Source organism: Aotus nancymaae, unplaced genomic scaffold (genome assembly GCF_030222135.1).
Source record: "Aotus nancymaae isolate 86718 unplaced genomic scaffold, 86718_ANA_hifiasm-v0.15.2.pri h1tg000018l, whole genome shotgun sequence".
Classification (NCBI taxonomy): domain Eukaryota; kingdom Metazoa; phylum Chordata; class Mammalia; order Primates; family Aotidae; genus Aotus; species Aotus nancymaae.
In genome coordinates this window covers 20,279,234-20,296,403 of record NW_026988430.1, presented here as the reverse complement: position 1 = coordinate 20,296,403, position 17,170 = coordinate 20,279,234, and the positions used below count along the sequence as shown (strand labels likewise).

The 17,170-nt window shown below is 38.3% G+C and overlaps 1 protein-coding gene and 1 non-coding gene across 3 annotated transcripts in view; both read right to left on the bottom strand.

Moving 5' to 3' along the window:
- PPM1E (protein phosphatase, Mg2+/Mn2+ dependent 1E) overlaps window positions 1–17,170 on the bottom strand; it is a 237,057-nt gene that overhangs the window by 142,215 nt on the left and 77,672 nt on the right. The gene's annotated exons all lie outside the window — the stretch shown is intronic.
- LOC135275818 (U6 spliceosomal RNA) lies at window positions 7,270–7,376 on the bottom strand. Its single transcript, XR_010343389.1, has one exon. It is a non-coding gene; the product is annotated as a U6 spliceosomal RNA (small nuclear RNA).

Below are 17,170 nucleotides of genomic sequence, written 5' to 3'. Positions count from 1 at the left end.
ACCTCCTGGGCTCAATCACCTCACCTCAGCCTCCCCAGTAGCTGGGACTATAGGCATGCACCACCACAGCTGGCGAATTTTTCTGTTTTTTGTAGAGATGGGGTCTCCCTGTGTTGCTGAGGCTGGTCTTGAACTCCTGTGCTCAAGAAATCCTCCCACCTCAGCCTCTCAAAGTGCTGGGATTACAGGCATGAGTCACTGCATCAGGCCAAAAAAAAGTCTTAATGACCTAAATACTGGAGAGATGTAGCATGCTCATGGATTAGGAGACTTTACAAAGTAAAGATGTGAATTCTCTCAAAACTGACCTGCAGTTGGTTTAATGCAATTCCTATCAAAATCCTAACAGATTTTTACATATGAACAAGCTGATTCTAAAATCTATATGGAAAGACAAAGAAGCTAAAATAGCTAAAAGAATTTTGAAAAAAAGCATAAAATAAGGGTAATATGGAAAGACAAAGGAACTAGCATAGCTAAAATAATTTTGAAAAAAGAATAAAATAAGGATAATCACATTAGCTTTTTAAAGACTTATTATATATACACAACAGTTAAACGGTCATATTGGAGACATATAAACACATAGATGAATAGAACAGAAAAAGAGTAAAAAAATAGACTCACACATGTAGAGACAACTAACTTCTGACAAAGGTATAAAAGCAATTTAATGAAGCAAGGATAGTCTTTTTAACAAATGATGTTGGGACAACTGGTCTCCTGTAGGTGACAAAATAGACCTTGACCTAAACCTCACAAGTTATACCAAAATTAACAAACTTCAAATGCATAATTTTATCAAATGCTGAACTATAAGACTCTTAGGAAAAAAACAAGAGAAATTCTGTGTGACCTAAATTTAGGGAAAATGTTCTTAGATATGACATCAAAAGTAAAACCCATTAAAAAGTTAATAAATTATACTTCATCATAATTAAAACTTTTGCTCTGTGAAATACATTAAGAAAATGAGAAAAGAAGCCACAGATTGGGAGAAAATATTTGCAAATCATATATATTTGACAAAGAATTTATATCTAGAATAAATAAGGAAATTTCTAACCTCAACTGTAAGTAAGTAAGCAGTCCAATTAAAAAGTGGGCAAATTACAGATGCAGTTGCTAATTAAAAAAAAAAAAAAAAGTGGGCAAACAAGTCAACAATGCAATCCCATTTGTAAGAGCCATACCCTCCACTCCACCAAAACAAAACAAAACAAACAACAACAACAACAACAAAAACAACCTAGGAATACATCTAAGCAAGGAGGGGAAATATCTCTACAAGAACCACAAAACACTTCCAAATGGGCAAAAGACATGAACAGACACTCTCAAAAGAAGACATACAAGTGGCCAATAAACATGAAAAAATGCTCCACATCACTAATCATCAGAGAAATGTAAATCAAAATCACAATGAGATTCCATCTCACATCAGTCAGATGTCAGAATGGCTATTATTAAAAAGTCAGAAAACAACAGATGTTGGCAAGGCTGTGAAGAAAAGGGAACACTTACACACTGTTGGTGAGAATGCAAATTAGCTCAGCCACTATGGAAAGCAGTTTGAAGATTTCTCAAAGAACTTAAAATAGAACTACCATTTGTCCCAGGAATCCCATTACTGGGTATATATCCAAAAGAAAACAAATAATTCTATCAAAAAGACACATGCACTTGCATGCTCATTGCAGCACTATTCACAATAGCAAAGACATGGACTCAACCTAGATGCCCATCAAATGTGGCCTCGATAAAGAAAATGTGGTACATATATACCATGAAATACTATCCCGCCATAAAAAAAAAGGACAAAATCAGGTCCTTTGCAGCAACACAGGTGCAGCTGGAGTCCATTATCTTAAGTGAATTAATGCAAGAACAGAAAGCTAAATACCACATGTTCTCATTTATAAGAGGGAGCTAAACTTGGGGTATTCATGGGCATAAAGATAGCAATAATAGTAACTGGAGACTTATTAATGGGGTGATGAGGTAATTGTTGAAAAACTATTGGGTTTCAAAAGCACATACTGGATAATTCCACTTATATAACATTCTCAAAGTGACACAATATAGTGATGGAGAACAGATCAGTGGTTGCCAGGGATTAGGATTGGGGTGTAACTGTAAAGGGTTAGCACATGGGAGTTTCTTTGAGAGTTCTATATCCCAATTGTGGTAATGGTCATATGAATTTATACGTGTTATAAAATCCTGTAGAACTATATATAACCGCCCCACCAAAATTTTTTTTTTTTTTTTTTTTTTTTTTGAGACAAAGTCTCACTCTGTCTCCTATGCTGGTGTGCAGTGGCACGATCTTGGCTCACTGCTACCTCCGCCTCTCAGGTTCAGGCAATTCTCCTGCCTTAGGCTCCTAGGCAGCTGGGATTACAGGTGTGCGCCACCACACCCAGCTAATTTTTGTATTTTTAGTAAAGTTGGGATTTCACCATGTTGGTCAGGCTGGTCTTGAACTCCTGACCTCATAATCCACCTGCCTCGGCCTCCCAAAGTGCTGGGATTACAGGCGTGAGCCACTGCGCCCAGCCATTTTTTAAGGATTGTATGTTAAAACTGGTGAAATCTTGGGAGGCTGAGGCAGGTGGATCACTTGAGGTTGGGAGTTCAAGACCGGTCTGACCAACATGGTGAAACCCCGTTTCTACTAAATAAAAAATACAAAAATTAGTGGTAGCCAGGAGTGGTGACACATGCCTGTGATCCTAGCTACTAGGATGGCTGAGGCGGGAGAATTGCTTGGACCAGGAGGTGGAGGTTGCAGTGAGCAGAGATCGCTATGCTGCACTCCAGCCTGGGTGACAGAGTGAGACGCCATCTCAAAAAACAAACAAATGAAAGCCCGGTAAAATCCAAATAAGGCCAGTATTTTAGTTAATAAATAATATTGTACCAATGTCAGTTTTCTGATTTTGATAATTATACTATGGTTATGTAAGATGTCATTGGGGGAAGCTAGGTGAAGAGTACATGTGAACTCTTTGTATTATTTTCACAACTTCTACGTGAGTCTAAAAATATTTCTTTTTTGTTTTTTAAAGATGAGGTTTCACCATGTTCGTCAGGCTGATCTTGAACTCCTGACCTCAGGTGATCAGCCCGCCTTGGCCTCCAAAGCGCTTCGATTACAGGCGTGAGCCACCACGCCCGGCCGAGTCTAAAAATATTTCAAAATTAAAGTTTAAAAATTCCTGTTATGTTATTATGCAGAACATCTTAATTTTCAACCTACACTCCAGATTATTTTTTAAAAGGAGCACCAATTGTTCTAATTTAAAAACAAAACAAAACCAAATCACTGTATGTTTCAGGTTTCTCTCTCTACATATAGAAGTAGTAGAAGCTTTACATTTTTTCTTTAATTTCAAGCAGATAAAATTCTGAGAAACTTCTCCCTCTGCAGAACATACCAGGAGTGCTGGGTTTATTTATTTTTTTTATCAAACAATATCTCAAAAGAAAATTATAATAATTTATCCTAGTCTGTGCTGGTTAGATCCTACCTGGAATACTGCTCTCAATTCTAGGTATCATTCTTTAAGAACAGTTAATTCAGAAATGAATGACCTGGATAGTGAAGAAATTTAAAACAGTATTTTCTGAGAATCAAATAGAGGAACCAGGTTATGTCTACTCTAGAGAAGAAAAAATACTTAAGTTCTAATACTGTGTTTAAGTCTACAAAAGGTTACCATGTGGAAGACAACAGATTTATCTGGAATACTCTAAGGTGTAGAAATAGGATCAATAGTCCTACAGAGACAGACTTTTACTCAAGATAAGCAGACACTAAAAAACAGTGCTTCCCAAAGAGGAAATGAGCTGCCTTAGAACACAGTGCCTATCACGGAAACAGTAAAAGCACTGGCAATAATGTTGGCCTTTCAGGACTTCTGATTTAAAATAGCAGATTACACACATCCATTTATCTCAGAAACCTCCTGAAATGTGAAATTAAAATAACAAAAAGACATGGAAGAAATGACAGTGGACAAAAAAGATTAATAAATATTTGAAAGCAAGAAAGGGAATGAAGGAGTAGCAACCTTCACATAGCAGGACAGAGAAAGCTGAGTACAAACTATCCAATGGGGGATGACACCAAGAATCTAGCTGGTTTTCATCAAAGGAATCTAAGGAACTCGAGATACCAGCTATCTCAGACAGCAAGTATAAGAAGTGATGGAAGCATTGCAATTCACTGAAATTATACAGAAGAAATACCTAAGACATTCTTCTTCCAACCTCCCATGCAACCAAACAAGTGCACCTCCCTCACACTGGTAGGAGAGAAAATGTTTATTTTCTGATTAATTGAACCAGAACAGCCTTATATTCAAAGACACAAGGTATATAGTGAGGGACTGAGGTAAATCACCTTACTGAAATTAAGAATACTATGTGAAAAATTATATACAAACAGCTGTATTCCCTTACTTAGTTCCCAAAATGCTGGCTAAAGAGAAGAGTCTAGGCTGGGTGCAGTGGCTGAGGTGGGTAGATCATGAGGTCGAGAGATCAAGACCATCCTGGCCAACATAGTGAAACCCCATCTCTACTAAAATAAATAAAAATTAGCTGGGTGTGGTGGTGTGCACCTGTAGTCCCAGCTACTTACGAGGCTGAGGCAGAAGAATTGCATAAACCCGGGAGGCAGAGGTTGCAGTAAGCCAAGATTGAGCCACTGCATTCCAACCTGGTGACAGAGTGAGACTCCATCTAAAAAAAAGAAAAAATGAAGAGTTGAAAAGTTCTAAGATAAAGTAAGTCACATACAAGCTGGGTGTGGTGGTTGACGCCTGTAATCCTAACACTTTGGGTGGTTGACGCTTGTAATCCCAACACTTTGGGAGGCCAAAGCGGATGGCTCACTTAAGGATAAGAGTTTGAGATCAGCCTTGGCCAACATGGTACAAGCCTGTCTCTACTAAAAATACAAAAATTAGCCAGGCATGGTGGCATGCCCAATAGTCCTAGCTGCTCAGGAAGCTGAGGCAGGAGTACTGCTTGAACCCAGAGGCAGATGTTGCAGTGAGCCAAGATTGTGCCACTGCACTTCAGACAGGGGGACAGATCGAGATTCCGTCTCAAAAAACAATAATAATAAATTAAATTAAGTAAGCCACATTCAAATAGGATCAGGAATCAGAATGCTATCATCTTTCTCAATAATAACAGAGAAAACTGATGGACAATAGACTAATGCCTTTGAAATTCTGTGGGAAAACAATTTTCTAACATAATTTTTTTTTTTTTTTTTTTAAGAGACAGCATCTTGCTCTGATTTCCAGGCTGGAGTACAGTGGCCCAATCAGAGTTAATTGCAGCCTCAAACTCCCGGGCTCAAGTGGTCCTGCTGCTTTAGCCTTTCAAGTAGTTAGGACTACAGGCATGACCCACCATGCCTGGCTAATTGCTGTTTTAGACACAGGGTCACACGATACTGACCAAGCTGTCCTCAAACTCCTGGGCCTTAAGCAAATCACCTGCCTTGGTCTCCCAAGGTGCTGGGATTACAGGTAGGAGCCATGACGCTTAGCTTTCAACCTGAAATTGTGTACCCAACTAGACTAACAATCAAGTGGAGGAGTGGAATAAAGATATTTCAGGTTAACAAAGCCTGAAAAAAAAAAACCCATAAATCTTTTTGTTTTTAAGATAAAAAAAACTTTTTTTTTTTTTTTTTTTTAAATAAAGATGGGGTTTCACCATGTTGGTCAGGGTGGTCTTGAACTCCCAACCTCAGGTGATTCGCCTGACTTGGCCTTCAAAGTGCTTGGATTACAGGCATGAGCCACCATGCTCGGCCAAGATAAAAAAACTTTTTAAATGTACATTTCATGCTTTCTAACCATGAATTTTTTTTTTTTTTAAAGTCAGGGTTTCACCATGTTGGCTAGGATGGTCTCGAACTCCTGACCCTAGGTGATCCACCTGCCTCAGCTTCCCAAATTGCTGGGATTACGGGCATGAGTCACCATGTCCGGCCACCATGAATCCTTTATAAGAAGACTAGTAAAGGATGTGCACCAGCAAAATGAGGAATGAAACCCAGAAAGAAATGAAAGCCAGAAAACCGAAGCTCTAATGAAAAAGAAGCATCAGAAACCACAAGGATCATGGTAGAGCTACACAGAAGATCCAGAGAGCATACAGTCTGGATTGGAACAGGTAGATGCAAAGTTCCAAGATGAAAGCCTTACAAAAAATGATTATCCAAGATGTTTAACTGTATTGATAGTGGTTTTTATATTTCTATTGCAAAGTTCAGAAAATAAAGGACAATAGGTACATGGGAAACTAAACAAATGAAAAGTAAATTATTAACTCCAGGAAAAACAAAAAGTTATACAAGAAAGAAAATGTAAACACAGTATATGGTGGCTCAGTTGTTAACAATATATACATAATTCAAACAATATAAATGTTATTTTGCCTAAAGTTGTGGTATGATTATACTGGGATTTGTGGGGGAAAGTAAGTGGTATCAGGAGTTGGATAAAATTGTTAAAGCTTTATCTTCCAGAATAGAAAACAAAGAGTTACTGTCTATAACTTAAAAAATAAGAAACAGCAATAGAAACATTCTTTTTTTCCCCCAAGATTTAACATATTAACATGTCCACAACAAACATTATTTACAGACAGGTAAATCCCAGAAGAAATCATTGAAAGTATTAAAAATGGCTGGGCACAGTGGTTCATGCTTGTAATCCCAGCATTTTGGGAAGGTGAGGGAGGTGGATCACCTGAGGTCGCAAGTATGAGACCAGCCTGACCAACATGGATAAACCCCATCTCTACTAAAGAAATACAAAATTAGCCGGGCAAGATGGCATATGTCTGTAATACTATCTACTTGGAGCCTGAGGCAGGAGAATTAGTTGAACCCAGGAGGCAGAGGTTAAGGTGAGCCAGATGTGCCACTGCACTCCAGCCTGGGCAACAAGAACAAAACTCTGTCTCAAAATAATAATCATCATCATAATAATAATTAAAAATAGTTCCTTCTCTTGCTGTTGCCATCCCAATGTAAAGAAAAACAAAGAGAGGAAGAGAGAGAAAAAGAAAAAAATATTAAAATAGTTTTTTCCAAGGAGGAACTGAGAATGAAGAAGTGTAAGAAACTGTTCTTAGTATACGCTTTAAAGTATACTATTTCACTTTTAAAAATTATACACATATTACATTAAAAATTACAATTATTATTTTATTATTTTTTTCTTTTTTAATTATAAAAAAAATATGGAACATTTCACAAATTTGCATGTTATCCTTGTGCAGGGGCCATGCTAATCTTCTCTGTATCATTCCAATTTTAGTGTATGTGCTGCCAAAATGAGCACATTTTATTTTTATTTTTATTTTTTAAGACTGAGTCTCTCTCTGTTGCTCAGGCTGGCACGATCTCAGCTCACTGTAACCTCCACCTCCTGGGTTCAAGTGATTCTCCCACCTCAGCCTCTTGAGTAGCAGGGATGACAGGTGCCTGCCCCCACACCCAGCTACCTGTTGTATTTTTAGTAGAGACGAGGTTTCACTATGTTGACCAAACTGGTCTTGAACTCCTGACCTCAGGTGATTCACCTGCCTCGGTCTCCCAAAGTGCTGGGATTACAGGTGTGAACCACCACACCCGGCCAATTATTTTTAAAATTTATAGGTTCTCATCTCCCTCTCCTAGACCCACTGTAACAGAATATCTGAATAGATAGACATATTTAAATGTCTTAAAAGATTGTAAACAGTTAAGTTGGATAAAACACTGGTGTAAGATCATGGACTTTGGCTGGGTGTGGTAGCTCATGCCTGTAATCCCAGCTACTCAGGAGGCTGAGGCAGGAGAATCACCTAAACTTGGGAGGTGGAGGTTGCAGTCAGCCAAGATCGTGCCATTGCACTCCAGTCTGGGCAACAAGAGCAAAACTCTGTCTCAAAACAATAAAAAAAGATCATGGACTTAAAGCCCAATGCAGGCTTTTCCATATTTTCCATATTCCACTGACTCAAAAATGTACCCTCAACCCCAGCCAGCAAATCTAAATAAGAATGCAACTCATTACAAAGAAGACCAAGAAAGAGAGTTTAAATGGGTCAGCACAATCCATCATTACCATAAGTAAAGCTCCTTAAAAGTATATAAAACCCTAGGATTTCAACATGAATAATAATAAAAAAAAAATACATAAAACCCAGGCCAGGTGCGGTGGCTCACACTTGTAATTCCAGCACTTTGGGAGGGCGAGGTGGGCGGATCACAAGGTCAGGCGATCGAGACCATCCTGGCCAACATGGTGAAACCCGATCTCTAATAAAATACAAGTAAATTAGCCAGGCTTGGTGGCACACACCTGTAGTCCCAGCTACTCGGGAGGCGGAGGCAGGAGTATTGCTAGAACCCGGGAGGCAGAGGTTGCAGAGAACCAAGATTGTGCCACTGCACTCCAGCCTAGCGACACAACGAGACTCCAAGATTCCATCTCAAAAAGAAAAAAGTATATAAAACCCATACAGATAAGTTAGTAACAAAATCTTTGTGCATTAAAAATACTAAGTTACACGGACATGTAAAACTAATTTCTTGCTATCTAATATATTAAGCAACAATTTTTATTGTATAATTTGGTTAAATGTACAGTTAATGTACGTCTTCCTTCAATATAGCTTATCTTTGAGGTTCTGCTGAATTTTAGTTTCCATAGCAACCTGAATAAATCCTTTATTGCTGTAAATATCTGCAGCTATTTATAAATCCAACAACTGGATCTGTCCAGCTAAATTTCTTTCATAATGTAAGATATCAAAGCAGTTTTTTTTTTGTGAGAGGGAGTCTCTCTCTGTCACCTAGGCTGGAGTGCAATGGTGCAATCTTGGCTCACTGCAACCTCCGCCTCCTAGGTACAAGCAATTCTCCCTGCCTCAGCCTCCCAAGTAGCTGGGATTACAGGTGCCCGCTGTCTGCCACCACATCCAGCTAATTTTTCTATTTTTAGTACAGTTGGGGTTTTGCCATGTTGGCCAGGCTGGTCTCGAACTTCTGACCTCAGGTGATCTGCTCGACTCAGCCTCCCAAAGTGCGGGGATTACAGGCATGAACCACTGTGCCTGGCCCAAAAACAGTTTTCTTTTGCTCTAAATAAACTTAAGAAAAATGTCAGGAAACATTAAAACTATAATTTATACATTTATATCTTAGATATAAAAATGTACTATAACTATACAGAATAAGACAGAGAATGGGGCTAAGCATGGTGGCTCATGCCTGTAATCCCAGCAATTTGGGAGGCTGAAGCAGGCAGATCACAAGGTCAGGAGTTCAAGACCAGCCTGGCCAACATGGTGAAACCCCATCACTACTAAATATACAAAATATTAGTCAGGGGTTGTGGCACATGCCTGTAATCCCAGCTACTTGGGAGGCTGAGGCAGGAGAATCACTTGAACCTGGGAAATGGAGGTTGCAATGAGCCAAGATCGCACCATTGCACTCCAGCCTGGGCAACAGGGTGAGACTTCGTCTCAGAAAAAGAAAAATAAGAAATACACTTAGATATTTTATTCAGAAGTTTTTGTTTTTAATTTTTTATAGAGACGATTTCACTAATATTGCCCAATCTGGTCTCAAACTCCTGTACTCAAAGGATCCTCCTGTCTCAGTCTTCCAAAGTGCTGGGATTACAGGCATAGGCCACTGCACTCAGCTGGATTGTATTTATTTGTGTGTGTGTGTGTAAATCAAACATCCCTTTATTTACTTTTATTTTAGTTTTCCATAAATTAATGGGGTAAAGGTGGTATCTGGTTACATGAGTAAATTCTTTAGGGGTGATTTGTGAGATTTTGATTCACTCATCACCCAAGCAGTATACACTGCACCATATTTGTAATCTTTTATCCCTCGCCCCCCTTCCACTCTTTCCCCCCAAGTCCCCAAAGTCCATTGTATCATTCTTATGCCTTTGCATAAGCCAGATATTTTAAATCAATTTCTTCTTTTCACAGTAACACAATGCAAGATAAAACACAAAGAAGCAAAAATAGTATTAACATAAAACAACATTTATTAGCAACTAAAGCAACCTAAATTCATTAATAAAAATAAAGATTTTACAACTGAACCTTTCCTCTTTCATGATTATTTGATTCCATTAAAATGACTAATAATGATTAGACTGAAGAAATATCTTCACTGATATAAACTTTTGAGTACACAAAACTATAAAAATAAAAGGTTTATTCTGTATCAGTGTAGCAGTTGATTAGCAACTTCTTGGCTAGGATCTATGCCTATGTAGTCTTAAGAGTGTTGGTTCTATAGATTATTTAGATTAAGACTGCTACATTTAGGACAACCTACAGATTTCTTCTCATATTAAAAAAAAGTTTTAAATTATATATAAATAAATATATTGACTGATAATTCTTACATACATTTTCTACCTTGAATTTAGATATTCATCTTTGTGCTCATGTCCTTTCAAACCCTTTCTCCAACCTTTTCTCTAACTCATGTTTTAAAAACATATATTATATCCTATACATCTGTATATTTGGGGATAGTCCATTATATTGAATTAAAATTAAATTTTGTACCTTGTCCATATTTAGTCTAATCAGTGCTTAGTTTTGCAGATGTTTTTCTTTTTTAACTTTTTACCTTTTCTGTGGTGCTAATTTTGCAGACGTCTTACAATAATTAAACGATATGCAAAACACAATTTCCTAAGGAGAAAAAATATAACTAAACAACAGGTGATTCAGATAGCAGCCAGCAATGTTATTTTCAAATTTCAAAGAGTAACTATAGATGCGTAAGAGCCATTCTTCTATATTCAATACTGTTGTATTTTGATATAAAACATATCTAATCATAAATAAGGACTTTGTCCTTTCACCTAAATCTTTCAGAGAATAGCATAATCACAATCCTGAGAAACCATTCCTGTGCCTAGAATTTCAAGTAAGTCTATCTTTCATGCAAATACCCACATGATTCTTTTTCCATTACTTCCATAGTTCCTTTCCTGCCCATTTCATTCCTTGAAAAAATTTATGAGAAATGCTTACATGACAAGGATATGCCCATTTTAGCCTCTCTTAAACTAGACACAATTCTTAGGTGACAGAAATGAAAACCTCATTTTTTTTTTTTTGAGACAGTGTCTCTCTCTGTCACCAGGCTGGAGTGCAGTGGCGCGATCTCAGTTCACTGGAACCTCCACCTCCCGGGTTCAAGTGATTTTCCTGCCTCAGCCTCCCGAATAGCTGCCACCATGCCCAGATAATTTTTTTTTTTATTATTTTTGGTAGAGATGTTTCACCATGTAGGCCAGGATGGTCTCAATCTCCTGACCTTGTGATCTACCTGTCTCAGCCTCCCAAAATGCTGGGATTACAGGCATGAGCCACCACGCCCAGCCAAAACCTCATTTTTATAGGTTGCCTTTATAGTTTAAAAATTGCTCACATACGCTATAATGTCTGACCCTACAATAATGCTTCCACTTGGAAAATTTTTTAAAAATTAGGCTCGGAAGGGTTTGCCCCAGGTCAAACAAGAATAGTAATCATCATAAGTCAGCTCTCTGACATTTTTTTCACAATACTTTGCTGCCTAACTTACATGTGACAAAATGGAAAGAGTAGGGCAACTGACCTTGGCAGCCTTCAGTTGTCACAGACCCTAAACAACAGAATCAATTACAATCTATTCTCTCTCCAACAGCAAGTCCTGGCAGTGTGGTAGACCTGACTGATACCATAACTTTAACTATCAGCCAGAGGCTTAAACCTATGCTTGTTGTAATTAGAATTACCTGACAGAAAAAAAACACATTATGTATTCCAGAAAAGAACTACCTATTAAATCCAAATCTTTACATTTTCTATTCATGGCCAACCAGTGTTTAAAATACAAATTATCTTAATAAAAGAGCAAGTTTACAAATGCCTATGGGCTAAACCTTTAGGAATGTTAACCTGTTCTATTTTTAGTAAACATTTAATCCTAGTATAAGATCAGAACAGATGGCCAATAAAAACTGGCTCCAATTTTCCAACATTCTAGTTAACAATATAGCAAACACCTAGCAGTTATTCTAACCATAATTATCAGTTCAACCCATAACATAGTAAGAAGTTGGTTCATATTCCCTCTTGTTTTGGAGAAAGATATTTGGGACTGGTCAAGAAAAAAAAATCAGACTCAGCAACTTTACTTCTAAGTAAACAATCCATGCTGCTGTCCCTTTTTTACAGTCCTTGCTCCTAGTTGCATACTTGTTTATCTCATTCAATGCTATGCTTCAGTGCCTCCTTTTCTTTGGTCTCTTTCCACTTTTTTTGCTGTTGTTACTTTTTTTCTCAGCTCCTTTACTATATTCTTCTTTCCATCTCTCGTTTTGGTAATCCTTATTACTATCTGGGCTATCTTGGTCTTCTTCCTGCCAGATTCTTTCCTAAAGCTGCCACTTCAACTCCCACTAAAAGCTTTGTCTTCATCAACAACTTACATCTCCTGCTTTTTCCTTGATCTCCTTTCAAAATCTCATTACCTTGATATATCTCAATTAGTTATTAGAAATAAGCTAGTTTACACTAAAAGGAGCATAAGTGTTGAATAATTGGTGTCATTTTAGACAAGACAGGGGAGAAATCTGGGAAAGGACAGTTTTCATACTTTCAGCCCACTTGCCTCCCTACCTTTAGTAAATAACAATAGAGTTGTGAGCCTAGGAAAACCCTTTCCCCAACCCGCTAGAGTATTAAAATAAGTTTCCTTCATTGTTAAAGACTTCGGTTATTACTCTATTTCCAACTCTTCCACTAGTTTTTCAGGGTGCTTGCTATCCAGTATTTGCTTTATTATGACTCACTCCCACAAGTAATTTATTTTATTCATGATATAATTTAAATACATTTATTTTAAAATATTTGTTTGTATATCTAAATAAGATAACAGCACATGGACAATAATTTTGTTGAGCTTCTAGCACCATTTGGACACTATAATGAAATAATAGTCATTGATGTATATTCAGTCTCTATTCGTTTTAACTTATTCATATAGTCTGTTAAAGTCATTTATGTATATATTTCCTATTTTTAGTCCAATAAGCACTCTCCTTTGGGACTTCAATCATTTCTTTTACAGTTGAATCTCAATTAATTTGAAACCGAAAACCAAAAATTCATTGTACATTAATGGGTCCTGCACATGGCTTAGCATTTCACATGTATTATTATCTTCCTTAATCCTGGCAGCAATCCTGTGAGATAGTACCATTATCAACCACATTTTCCTGAGGAGAAACTTGAGGTTGGAGAGGTTTCATATCTTGCCCAAGGTCACACAAAATTAATAAGTGGAGCAAGGATCAATTTCAGATCTGACACAAAAATTCATGCCCTTTATCATTGTTATTGATATGGTTTGGAACTCTGTCCCCACCCAAATCTCATGTCCAATTGTAATCCCAGTGTTAGAATGGGGCCTGGTGGGAGGTGAATGGATCATGGGGGTCGATTTTTACGAATGGTTTAGCACCGTCCTCTTGGTTCTCTCCTCATACTAGCGAGTGAGTGCCCACTTAAGACATGTCCTTTATGTATTAATTTTATTTATTTACTTTTTTGAGATGGACTCTAGCGCTGTTTCCCAGGCTGGAATGAAGTAGCACCATCTCGGCTCACTGCAACCTCCACCTCCCAGGTTCAAGTGATTCTCTTGCCTCAGCCTCCTGAGTAGCTGGGATTACAGTCACACACCACCACGCCTGGCTAATTTTTGTATTTTTAGTAGCGATGGGGTCTCACCATGTTAACCAGACTGGTCTCACACTCCTGACCTCAGGTGATTAGCCTGCCTCGGCCTCCCAAAGTGCTGGGATTACAGGTGTGAGCCACCACACCCAGCCCTGACATGTCCTTCAAAAGCATGTAGCACCTCTCTCCTGCCCTCTCTCTTACTTGTACCATGCCAGAAGCCTTACTCTCCTTTGCCTTTCACCATGATTATACATTTCCTGAGGCCTCCCCAGAAGCAGAAGACACTATGCTTCCTGTACAGCCTACAGAACCCTAAGCCAATTAAACCTCTTTTGTTCGGCTGGTTGCAGTGGCTCACACCTATAATCCCAGCACTTTGGGAGGCCAAAGTAGGTGGATCACAAGGAGTTTGAGACCAGCCTGGCCAGCATGATGAAACCCCGTTTCTACTAAACATACAAAAAATTAGCCGGGCATGGTGGCACGTGCCTGTAGTCCCAGCTACTTGAGACGCTAAGGCATGAGACTGCTTGAACCCAGCAGGCGGAGGTTGCAGTAAGCCAAGTTGGTACCGCTGCACTCCAGCCTGGGCAACAGACGGAGACTCTGTCTTAAAAAACAAACAAACACTTCTTTTGTTCATAAATTCCCCAGTCTCAGGTATTTATTATAGTAATGTAAAAATGGATTAATACAGTTATAGTACTTCTTGTATATTCAAGAAAAAAAGTAATTAGAAATATGGCTATGATAGGCCGGACACAGTTGCTTATGCTTGTAATTTCAGCACTTTGGGAGGCTGAAGGAGGTGGATCACTTGAGCTCAGAAGTTCAAGACCAGCCTGGTCTACATGGCAAAACCTTGTGTCTACTAAAAATACAAAAAAAATTAGCCGGGTGTGGTGGTGCATGCCTGTAGTCCCAGCTACTCAGGAGGCTGAGGCAGGAGAATCACTTGAACCTGGGAGGCAGAGGTTGCAGTGAGCTGCGATCACACCACTGCACTCCAGCCTGGGCAACAGATTGCGACTCTGTCTCCAAAAAAATAAACAAATAGCAATATGCCTATGGAAAATTGGGGGGGGCAGAGATCAACAACAACAACAACAGTTATAATTTTGGATTTCATCATCCAAAGATTTATAAAGAGAAACAATATAGATATATTAATCAAAGTTTTTTCTTATTTTAGCCACAAAGCCCATGTTGTACAGGCTCGAGTATAGTGGCTGCTCATATCAATGCCTGACCTCAGGTGATCTTTCCACCTTAGCCTCCTGACTTAGCTGGGACTACTGGCATGTGCCACTGCACATGGCTATTCAACAAATATTTATTCAGTACTAATAATGTACCAAGCATTATTCATCGACTGTTGCCCATAAGGAACTTACATAAAGAGATTTTTCCAGAAAGCAAGAGCATTTCAAGGAAGTAGGGGAGAAGCACTCAAAAATAATAAAGAACAAAAAGGATGTGGTGTCAGTAATAAGTTTAAACCCAGATCTAGGTGATCTAATTATCATTGGCTCATAAATGGGTTGTCAGTGTCTGAAATACCAAGCAAATAATGAACTTGGGGTCAGTCTATATCAAAAGTTTACACTAAGTAAAGTGTATATATGGGAATAAATAGCCCTCAAATCTCTATAATTAAGGTCCAATTACCATTTTTTAGCTATGCCTTTACAACAGTAATATTAAGTGTTTTGGGCTCATCTTTATTGTAAACTCCAAAAGATAAGAATAAAGATCTATTTATTATCTTCATCAGTGGGAACACGCAGTCACTAAAATATGCTTGTAGATAAAGATGTTCTGAATTAAATATGAATCTACTACTTGCTACTTGTGTGACCACAGGCAACTTATTTAACCTCTCTGTGTGTCTCAAGTTTTGTACTTGTAAAATAAAGACAATGAGAGCTCCTACCCAATATACATTGTTGTGAGGTTAAATTAATGTGTTTACTTAGCACGGGGTCTGGCATATAGTAAATACTCCATAAAGCTTAACTGTTATTAAGTACTGTCTCATTTTTTTTTCCTGTTTAATATTGTTTACTTTTCAAGTTAAGTACTCATAATGGACTAGATACAGCACAGATTTAACTTTAGAAAAAAACTAGAGTGTATTCTTTTTGAGAAATGCAAGCATTTTCTAGGACATAAGCAAAATCTAGTGTTTTGTTAACATACAAGTTTCAGAATGCTTGGGAATCCCAAGTGTTAAATATTAATAGTTAGAGAAGTAGCATGATTTATTTATAGCATGTTTCACTTGCTGGAATGCAAGGATCCTTTTAATTTCTCGGTAAATGTATGCCAAAGAAATCAGTATTTAATATTTCAAATTTGGAAAAATAAAAAAGTACTAAAAAGGCAAATACAGAAATGTTATTACCCCCAAATAACAATTTATGAAATTCCAAGACATTTTCTTATTTTAAAAAGAAACATTTTAGGCCAGGCACGGTGGCTCACGCCTATAATCCTAGCACTTTGTGAGGCCGAGGCGGGTGGATCACGAGGTCAAGAGATTGAGACCATCCTGGTCAACATGGTGAAACCCCGTCTCTACTAAAAATACAAAAATTAGCTGGGCATGGTAGTACGTGCCTGTAGTCCCAGCTATTCGGGAGGCAGGAGAATTGCATGAACCCAGGAGGCGGAGGTTGCGGTAAGCCGAGATTGCACCATTGCACTCCAGCCTGGGTAACAAGAGCGAAACTCCGTCTCAAAAAAAAAAAAAAAAAAACATTTAAAAATAAGGTAATAAAAAGTCTTCCAAAACTATCTGTTAAAGCATAATGCATGCCACTGTAAAAAAGTTTGGCAGTTCCTCAAAAGGTTAGACATAGAATTACCATGTGATCCAGCAAGTCCACTCCTAGGCATATACTCAAAAGAATTGCAAGCAGGGACTCGACAGACACTTTGTATATCAATTTCTACAGCAGCATTATTCACAATAGTCAAAAAGGTGAAAACATCCAAGTGTCCTTCAACAGATAAATGGATACATGAAATGTGGTATATACATACAATGTTAATCACTCAGTAATTAAAAATTGAGATTCTGAGGCTGGGCATGGTGCCTCATGCCTGTAATCCCAGCACTTTGGGAGGCTGAGGCGGGTGGATCACGAGGTCAAGAGATCGAGACCATCCTGGTCAACATGGTGAAACCCCGTCTCTACTAAAAATACAAAAAATTAGCTGGGCATGGTGGCACATGCCTGTAATCCCAGCTACTCAGGAAGCTGAGGCAGGAGAATTGCCTGAACCCAGGAGGCGGAGGTTGCGGTGAGCCGAGATTGCGCCATTGCACTCCAGCCTGGGTAACAAGAGCTAAACTCTGTCTCAAAAAAAA